We start from the raw sequence: 9,500 nt of genomic DNA on the forward strand, positions 1-9,500 counted from the left end.
CCCATACGTGGTTGATTTGGTACGCTCCAAGGGCGACGACGCCAGAGAGCATACCAACAGCTTGAAGCGCGTCCCGAAAATCCTCTACGCGAAACGGGCGAACACGAGTGTCGCCGCGCAAAAAAACTGTGTTTAACACGATGCGTCCTGTAGGTAGCCGAGGCAGAATAATCTGGAAATCCTTATCTTCCTCCGTCGAAAGCCTGTTGCCGCGGCTAACAGCCGCATATGCCGCTCCATTGGAGCCCATGATTCCGCGATCCGTTTAGCTCGGGAGCCGGAAGCAGAATGTCACCACGGGAACGGAGCACGGAGAGGTATATTGCTCTCCCTCTTTTCTTCTGCGTATTCGCGATAGCAAAGAAAACAAAAGTGTGATGCACTGTTCCCGCCCGGGATCGAACCGGGGGCCTTGCGCGTGTGAAGCGCACGTGATAACCACTACACCACGGGAACTTTCTTTTTCTTTATTACCGGTTTTGCAACAACAATACAGTTACAACGCACGAAAAGTCAAGACGGGGTTACAATACAATTTGTCAAAACATTGAGCGAAAAGCCATCGGTCGTGTTCTGACTGACGTTGTCACTTAAATTTCCCTTAGTGTGAGTAAGGGTTCTACCCTGGCTACCCAGGGAGAAAGACATTCTTTTGTTTTTTTCCACTTCTACTAACCGAGCAATGCTCTCTCGAAAGTACAGCGTTGCTGGTCTTGCATCCGGTTCACAGTAGAAGCTAGCCGTTCTTGAGCGCCATATACTGTGCAGGCCTGTCAGCATGATTAGATCGAAAGGTACTTCTTCTTCGTTGTCTAACGCTAGGTACCTAATTCCATACGTGTCTAGTGGGAATTAATTTTGATTGTCCTCTGCAACACATCCCAGAAGAACACCGCTTCCCAACAGTGAAGGAAAACGTTGTCGATCGTTTCCGGCTTTTTGCAAATAATGCACTGAGACCCCCATGGCATATAAAACCCACGCTCCTCTAAGAAGGAACTTACAGGGAGAGTTCCGGTATGCAGTTTGAAAAAGAAAGTTTTTGCACTTGGTGCTGCTTGCATTCTTTTAACCCGTTTGAGTACGTAATGACCCAGGCCTGCACTGTATATCACCCTGTACAACGGTATTGGCAACACTATATCTCATAAGTCTTTATACAGTTTCCTCTTTTTAACAGAATATAAGTAATCATTAGAAAAACGCACACTCGCTACCACTTCCCGAAAATAACCTTGTGCCGTCCCCGTCAGGACTTGCGTGCTAATAACATATTCCGGTAGCAGTCGCCCTAATGTGGCCTGGCACACCGTTTGCAGAAATGGGTCGCTGACTTCGCGAAAAAAGGAAAATCTATTAACTAATTGTTTGAGAAAAAGGTGTGTCAGTCCAAGTCCCCCACACTTTACACTCCCGAACAAATTTGTGCGACTGCACCTTTCCCACGTAGAACCCCACACAAAGGTCGCAAAAACCCTATGCAGTTTCTGCACATTTACCCTAGAACAGTGAATCACTTGTAACACATACCATAGTTTAGCCACAAAGAACATGTTACACACGGTTGCGCTCGCAAACATGGAGAGATAATTCGCCCTCCAAGCATTCGCCTTTTCGCGTAAGAGTTCTGCTTGTTGCTGCCAGTAATCATTACTATTTTTGTAGGACTCAAGCGGCACACCAAGGTACTTCACAGGCGTTTTCTGCCATACAACATTGGCCAAAATGCCCGGGGTGAACGGCCACACGCCGTACCAAAACCCCAGACACTTTCCCAGTTTACTCGGCTTCCTGTAACGTCGCTGAAAAATTTCACACTTCGAATGGTTTCTTCAGTGCCTCCGTAGTCAATAAAACATACCGTCACATCATCGGCATATGCGAGAAGTTTTACCTCTGAAGATTGTAAACGAAAAGCACGGATAGAATTCTTTTCAATTATTGACAAACATAAGGTTTCAATATATATACAAAACAAAAGTGGACTGATGGGACAGCCTTGACCCACGGAACGCTGCACTTTAATGGGGGCCCCCAATTCTTTGTTAATAATTAGTCTGGTAGAGCAGTTCCGATACGCCAGAGCTACACCATCCGTGATGATGGATCCGACATTAATGTGTTCCAACATTGCAAACACTATAGTATGCGCTACGCAATCAAATGCCTACTCCAGATCCAACTGAAGTATGGCCACACACGCCTCAAGGGAGTCACAACATTCAAGAACTGACCGCATCTTGTGAACATTCGTCGCTATAGTGCGACCCTTAATTCCACACGTTTGGTGTGGGCCGACTATGTCTTTAACAACCGACTGAAGTCTAGCTGCTAAGACTTTCATTAGTATCTTATAGTCTACATTTGTGAGTGCTATTGGTCTGTACGATGTTACACTTTTCAACTTATCTACATCCTCTGTCTTCGGAATCAACACCGTGTGTGATTGACCGAAAGATGGCAGTAACGCCTTACCATCGTACGCTTCGTTAAAAATTGCTACAAGTACTGCTGACAATTCCTTTTTAAACCGCTTGTACCACACAGCGCAAAGCCCATCAGGGCCTGGTCACTTGCCAGGATTCAAATTGTCAATTGTGCGTTCCACTTCAAAAACAGTTATCGGCCTTTCATGTGCAGGTTGGTGGTACTTCATCTCTTAATTCTAAACGATCGAACAATCTTTGCCTGCTGCTGCTCCCGTGCCCCAGTGTGCTTTACGATACTCTGTGCGAATGCATTTTTGTTGTGAAACTTTTACCGCTTTGCGGGGATATAGAAGAAAATCCCGGTCCGCCAAACGCTGACTATAGCAAATCGCACAAAGAATTGCTTGACGCCATAGGAGCCCTTTCAACGAAAATCGACAGTCGCCACTCAGAGGTGATGCATGCATTTGCTGAGCTAAAAGAAAACCAAGAGGAACTTTCACATACAGTCGCAGATCTTGCATGCAGATTGGCAAATCTTGAATCTACTGTCGAATGTCTTGAAACAGCGCTACCTACAGCAGATATCAGTAGTTCTGTTGCCCAGGCCGTTAAGTCTGAAAGTATTGCGTTGGCCTCGCGTCTTGATGATCTAGAGGATAGGTCACGGCGACATAATTTACTGTTTTTTGGCATCCCGGACGGCGTTTCCGAGACTTGGACACAATCGGAAGAGCATATCTGTGAGCTTCTCTCACGCCATTTAAATTTGCGTATTACAGATGGCATGGTGGAGAGAGCACATAGGTTGGGTGCTTATGTTGCAAATAAGACACGCCCAATCATCGTGAAGTTTTCTTCCTTCAAAACCAAGGAAAGTATTCTCTCACAGAAATCTAAATTGAAAAGTACAGGTGTTTCCATTAGCGAAGATTTCTGCAGGGCAACGCGATTGACACGAAAAAAACTTCTCGAATTCGGAAAGTCTAGCGGCCAGCCTTTTTCACTTCGTTTTAATAAACTAGTCATTAACAATAAAGCCTACATATACAGCGCAGTCACTGACACTGTTTGTGAACAGGTATCCCCTGGAGAGGCGCGTGCAACTTCCACTCGCAAAGCACCTGCTAACCCAGCGCATGACAGATCGGCGTAGCTATCTCCCCTATCTCCAAATGGTGCTTCAATCTTTTTCACCAATGCACGCAGTATTCTCAATAAACGAACAACTTTATCATCTCGCATTGACGCATGCTCAGCTGACATAGTTGTACTTTCAGAAACCTGGCTTTCGGCAAAAATAAGAAACGCTGAGATTTTCGAATGTGAAAAAAGCTACAAGATCTACCGGTACGACCGTGATGTTCGTGCTGGCGGGGGTGTTTTAATTGCTGTGAATGACCAACTTTCTTCATCTAATGTTCCAGTAGTGTCTGCTTTAGAACTTGTGTGCGTACGTGTTGTTATTGATAATCGTGACTGCATTTTTTGCGCTTGCTATAGACCCCCAACAGCACCTAAATCTTTCTGCGATGATTTACATGATGTTCTCAACAATCTAACTGTTCGGTACTCTACGTCACCTTTGTTTATTCTGGGGGACTTCAATTTTCCTAATATTTTGTGGAGAAGTGATTTCGGGTTCCATACCCTGGCAAAAAGCTCATCCGAGGACGCACAATTTCTGAATATCTGTTCAGACTTTAACTTGTCACAGTTAGTACATGAACCCACCCGTAAAACTTCTACGTCATCTAACATCCTGGACCTTATTTTCACCACTGTGCCTGACCTTGTTTGTAAACTAACTTACCTCCAAGGTGTAAGTGATCACTCCATTATTAACTTCACGTTGAAAATGCATGTATCTACCAAGAGACGATCTAAAATTATTGTTGACTATAACCGCGCTGACATACCCTCAATGACCAGTGAACTGCAAACGTTTACCAGCAACTACCTTATCAAATTCGATGAACGATCTGTCGAAGAAAACTGGCAGCTCTACAAAAATAAATTGCTCGATTTAATTAACCGATATGTACCTCGAAGGCAGATTCCTTATGACTCACGCTCACCTTGGTTCAATAATTACCTTAAGCGACTTCGCAACAGAAAGAAACGTATCTTCCGTCGTGCCAGAGAAACCAATTTTGCCGATCGCTGGGATGCTTACCATCGTGCAGAAGCCGAGTACGTTTATGCGGCTAGCAATGCCAAAAAAACCTATTTTAATGTCACATTGCCATCCCTCTTACTAACTAACCCACGTAAATTCTGGAGTATTGTTGGCGACAAGAAAGCTGACTCCATTCATTTAGTTCATGTAGATGGCAGTGATGTTGACGAAAACGAGTGTTGCACTGTGTTAAATGAAGTGTTTACCTCATTCTTTTGTGATGATAACTTTGCCGATTTACCAAATATTCCTGATTCCTTGTTCTGTGCTATGGATCCCATATTATTTGATTGGGTTGGTATTAACCGTTTGATTGATAATCAAAAGATCTCAGCTTCTGCAGGTCCTGACCTTATTAATTCAAAAATGTTAAAATGTACTGCATTATTTTCATCTATTATTCTATCTAAACTGTATACTCAGTCAGTACAGTGCTCAACGCTTCCTTCAGACTGGAAAACGGCGAGGGTGGTTCCAGTCCATAAATCAGGTAACGCATTATGTCCCGAGAACTACCGACCCATCTCATTAACCAGCATTCCATGCAAACTCTTAGAACACGTAATCTATTCTCACCTCATCGATTTCCTGGAAAGCAACTCGTTCTTCCATCCATCTCAACACGGTTTTAGAAAAACTTTTTCATGCGATACTCAACTTCTTTGCTTCACTAACGATTTGTTTGCCGCCTTAGATCAAGGATTCGATATTGACTGTATTTTTTTAGATTTTGCCAAAGCTTTCGATACCGTATGTCATAACCTACTTATCCATAAACTTAATCAGCTTAATATTGACCCAAATGTGTTGTCTTGGATTAAATAGTTTCTTTCTAATCGAACTCAGTATGTCACAACCAATAACTCTTCATCTGCATTGTTAACAGTTACATCAGGAGTGCCACAAGGTTCCGTCTTGGGGCCTCTACTTTTCTTGATTTATATTAATGATCTCCCTAACTGTGTAGAGTCATCATCAATTAATTTGTTCGCAGACGATTGCGTAATATACCGAAAGATTACTAACCCTAATGATTCAGATAAACTGCAAGGAGATCTTCACAATATATCACTCTGGTCTAAAAAATGGCTCATGAAACTTAACGCTAACAAGTGTAAATCAATGCGCATATCACGTAAAAGCAGCAATAGCAATCAGTGTCGATATGTACTGAATGACACTTCATTAGCATCCGTTAACGCTCACAAATATCTTGGCCTTCACATAACTAATGATCTTTCATGGAATTTGCATACTAATTATATTACTGCTAATGCTAATCGTATGTTAGGATATCTTCGTCGTAACTTTTCTACCGTTCCTACTTCGGTAAAACTAACGCTCTACAAAACCCTAGTTCGCTCAAAACTTGAATACGCATCTGCCATTTGGGATAACAATCAAGCATCACTAACCGTAACGCTTGAAGCAATTCAAAATCGAGCAGCTCGCTTTATTTTATCTAACTATTCCCGCCATTCCAGTGTTACATGTATGAAAATAACCCTCAATCTGCCAGATCTTTCTTTACGCCGCAAATGTGCTCGTCTTTGCCTATTTCACAAGGTTTATCACTAAAACCAGGTGCTCAAGAATCAACTTATCACCCCACCTTCCTACACTTCATCCCGTTCAGACCACAGATATAAAGTTGCCGTCCCATCCTCCCGAACGAACAAGTATCATGATTCTTTTTTACCCCGCACAAGTGTCGACTGGAACCACCTTCCTGCTTCCATCATTCAGATCACAGATGTAACTTCATTCAAAACAGCAGTCTACCACGCTATCGCTTAACGTTGCCTGCATACCATTGTCTGCATATTACATTGCTTTGTATGTACCACTCCTTTCTGTAGTGCCTTAGGGCCTTGAAAGTATGTATAATAAATAAATAAATAAAACCTTTCTTTCTTCAGTCAGTTGAGGCATTCTTTTCAAGAAGTTCGTCTTAAACCGTTCTAGGTCCACCTGCCTAAATGCGAACAGATTTTCGTAGTGTTCAAAAAACGCACGTGCGATACTATCATTATCTGTAACTTCGTTACTACCCACCTCAATCACGTCAATATGATTACGTCGAGCGTGCGATTTTTCCAGTCCGAGCACTTTTTTGTGGGCGCCTCCCCTATCGCAAAAGATTCGGCTCAAGCACGAACTATCGCTCCGCGATAGCGTTCCTCATCATGCAGTTCAAGCTTCTGTTTAATATTCCATATGTCGCTTTTGTATGCTCCCGGTTCTTGGAACTCCAGTTCTGTCAGCTTTTCCAAGATTATTCGCAGTTCCTTCTCTTTCTTTTTTGTTTCATGCATTATTGCGACGGAACGATCGATAGCTTTCATTTTATTGCACTGTTTAAACTCTTCCCATCGATCTTTTAATTCACCCTCGCCGCTCATTAGAATTTTTTTGATGCAGTCCGATACATATTCTCCGAAACTTTCGTCAGTAGTTAAGTTTGAATTCATTTTCCACAGCTCCCAAGAGAAGCTGCCGCGTTTTTTCTTCCTTCCTATGTCACATTTAACGAGACAATAATCAGTGAAGGAAATAGGATATACACTAACTATTACACATTGGTATTGCTTGAAGCGACAAATAAATACGATCTAAGCGCGCATGGCTGTTTCCTTGAAAGTGCGTGAAACGCACATCTCGCGTCCCTATCATACATTCCGCCACATCCGCTAATTCGCATTCAGTAATTATCTCGTTCAAAACATTCCTACTTTTATTGCTCCTTAATCCTCTATTAGACCGATCTCGGGCACTGAGAACGCAATTAAAATCACCTAACAGCACCATCTGCTTTTCAGAAGATATATACTGTTTTAACATGGAAAAAAACAAAGCCCGTTCCTCCAACGCATTTGGTGCATAAATACATACCACCCGCCATTCAATTCCATGCAAAGCAAAATCACAGAAATATAATCTACCAGATGGACATGAATAAAAACCTTGCACCGTTATACCGGGTAATTTTCTAACAAACAGCACGCAGCCCGCCTACGTCCCTAAGACGTGGCTCACTACCGCGTACTACCGTGGCGTTAACCGCTGCACCATGCTGCGGGTCTCTTCAACACCATCTACTTTTGTCTCTTGCACGGCTAACACGTCAAGGTCATAGTCCACCAGCAGCCTACACACCTGGCTCTGCTTTCGCTTGGCGGCCAGACCTCGAACGTTTAGCGTGGCCAATCTAAGCGACGGGTTGGGAGCCATGATTATAGGTCTAGTGAAAAGATTTGGCCCGGAGCATGGTGTTTACCTTTAGCGCCTAGCACACAGCTAGACGCCCCCGAAGCCGCCCGGTGGACCGGTACCACAGGAGAGCGGTGGCGGCTTCTTCTTGGACTTCTTGTCTGCGTTAGCGGTGTTCGGTCGTGGCTTGTAGCTGCTGCGCCTGCCTGTTGGCGTCTTCGAAGGCGGCCCGTCTTCCCCACTTCCTTGGTTCGCTGCGCTGCTGTCTGCAGCCTTCTCAAGAGGCCGTTTGACTGAGGCTCCGAGATTGCTGCTCATAGGGTCGTTCTTCAGCGACTGGTCCTCAGCTGTCTTCATTTGCTCGCTGGCTTCCGTTAGGCTGCTCTTGCTTTCTTCCTTGGTCTCTTCTGCTGACTTTTTTGCCGCTCCTTCCGTAGAGTTTGCTCAATCCGGTGGTGTCCCCGCGCCCGCATCAGGTGCAAGCACACCGCCTACAGCACATGGGGTTGCCTCGTCTCCTGCCCCTTTCGCCGCGTCTTCGGCCTCGGCCGCATCCATTACCAACCTTGCTGTGTTGTTGCCTTCGGCTGGCCCAGTCACAGAGGCGTATGTACGTACGCACTGGTCCTCGGCGTGTACAAACCGACGGCATTGCGAGCCCCGGGGAACCTTGCAGTGTCGTCGTACATGACCAGTGCCTTGACAGCGCAAGCACTGCATTGGCCTGCCAGGAACGACGACTAGGGCCAGCTCACCGGCGACCCTAATTTGGTGCGGGAGATCTTCCACCTTCACGCCGCTGTTGAGTTGAGCAAGACGGACCGGGTAGTCGTCCCCTTGTCGTTGATACCCTGAACGCGCCATCGCTCTCGGGTGACTTGTACGGCTTTACCGAAAGCCGCCAACGCCGTTCTTACATCCTCATCGGCCACACCACGTATTAACCAATGAAGACGCAGCCGGAGCTGAAGATGTCTTTTCTTCTGCGTATTCGCGATAGCAAAGAAAACAAAAGTGTGATGCACTGTTCCCGCCCGGGATCGAACCGGGGGCCTTGCGCGTGTGAAGCGCACGTGATAACCACTACACCACGGGAACAGAGCACGAAGAGGCATATTGCTCGCCCTCTTTTCTTCTGCGTATTCGCGATAGCAAAGAAAACAAAAGTGTGATGCACTGTTCCCGCCCGGGATCGAACCGGGGGCCTTGCGCGTGTGCAGCGCACGTGATAACCTCTACACCACGGGACCGGAGCACGAAGAGGTATATTTCTCTCCCTCTTTTCTTCTGCGTATTCGCGATCGCAAAGAAAACAAAAATGTAATGCACTGTTCCCGCACGAGATGGAACTGGGAACCTTGCGCGTGTAAGGCGAACGTGATGAGCAGCACCCCACGGGAACCGAGCTTTTTTTCTTCTTTTTATTGCCGGTCTTTGGCCTCGATAAAAAATTCACATTCACAAATAATCACGCGGCACACTCACAATATGTTGAAAACGACCGCTGAACTTGTGCGGCTGCGAGTGTGCTAAAATTCTCTTTTCGCCAATAATAATTCAACACGTGCCAACAAACCTGGCATGCACTCCAGCAATTTTTGTTCGTCTACAAAGTTCTGTATGCTTTCTTTAAAATACTGGCGAGCCGCTCCTGCATCGAGATCGCTGTGCCTTACCGTCAT

At 45.2% G+C, this 9,500-nt stretch overlaps 3 non-coding genes across 3 annotated transcripts; all 3 read right to left on the bottom strand.

Annotated features, from left to right (window-relative positions):
- Nucleotides 1-383: 383 nt before the first annotated feature.
- On the bottom strand, nucleotides 384-456 carry TRNAV-CAC (transfer RNA valine (anticodon CAC)). The gene has a single exon. It is a non-coding gene; the product is annotated as a tRNA-Val (tRNA).
- Nucleotides 457-8,843: 8,387 nt separating this feature from the next.
- Nucleotides 8,844-8,916, bottom strand: TRNAV-CAC (transfer RNA valine (anticodon CAC)). Its single transcript has one exon. It is a non-coding gene; the product is annotated as a tRNA-Val (tRNA).
- A 79-nt stretch (nucleotides 8,917-8,995) lies between these two features.
- On the bottom strand, nucleotides 8,996-9,068 carry TRNAV-CAC (transfer RNA valine (anticodon CAC)). The gene has a single exon. It is a non-coding gene; the product is annotated as a tRNA-Val (tRNA).
- Nucleotides 9,069-9,500: the final 432 nt, after the last annotated feature.

The sequence above is a fragment of the Dermacentor variabilis genome, unplaced genomic scaffold (assembly GCF_050947875.1).
Source record: "Dermacentor variabilis isolate Ectoservices unplaced genomic scaffold, ASM5094787v1 scaffold_13, whole genome shotgun sequence".
Classification (NCBI taxonomy): domain Eukaryota; kingdom Metazoa; phylum Arthropoda; class Arachnida; order Ixodida; family Ixodidae; genus Dermacentor; species Dermacentor variabilis.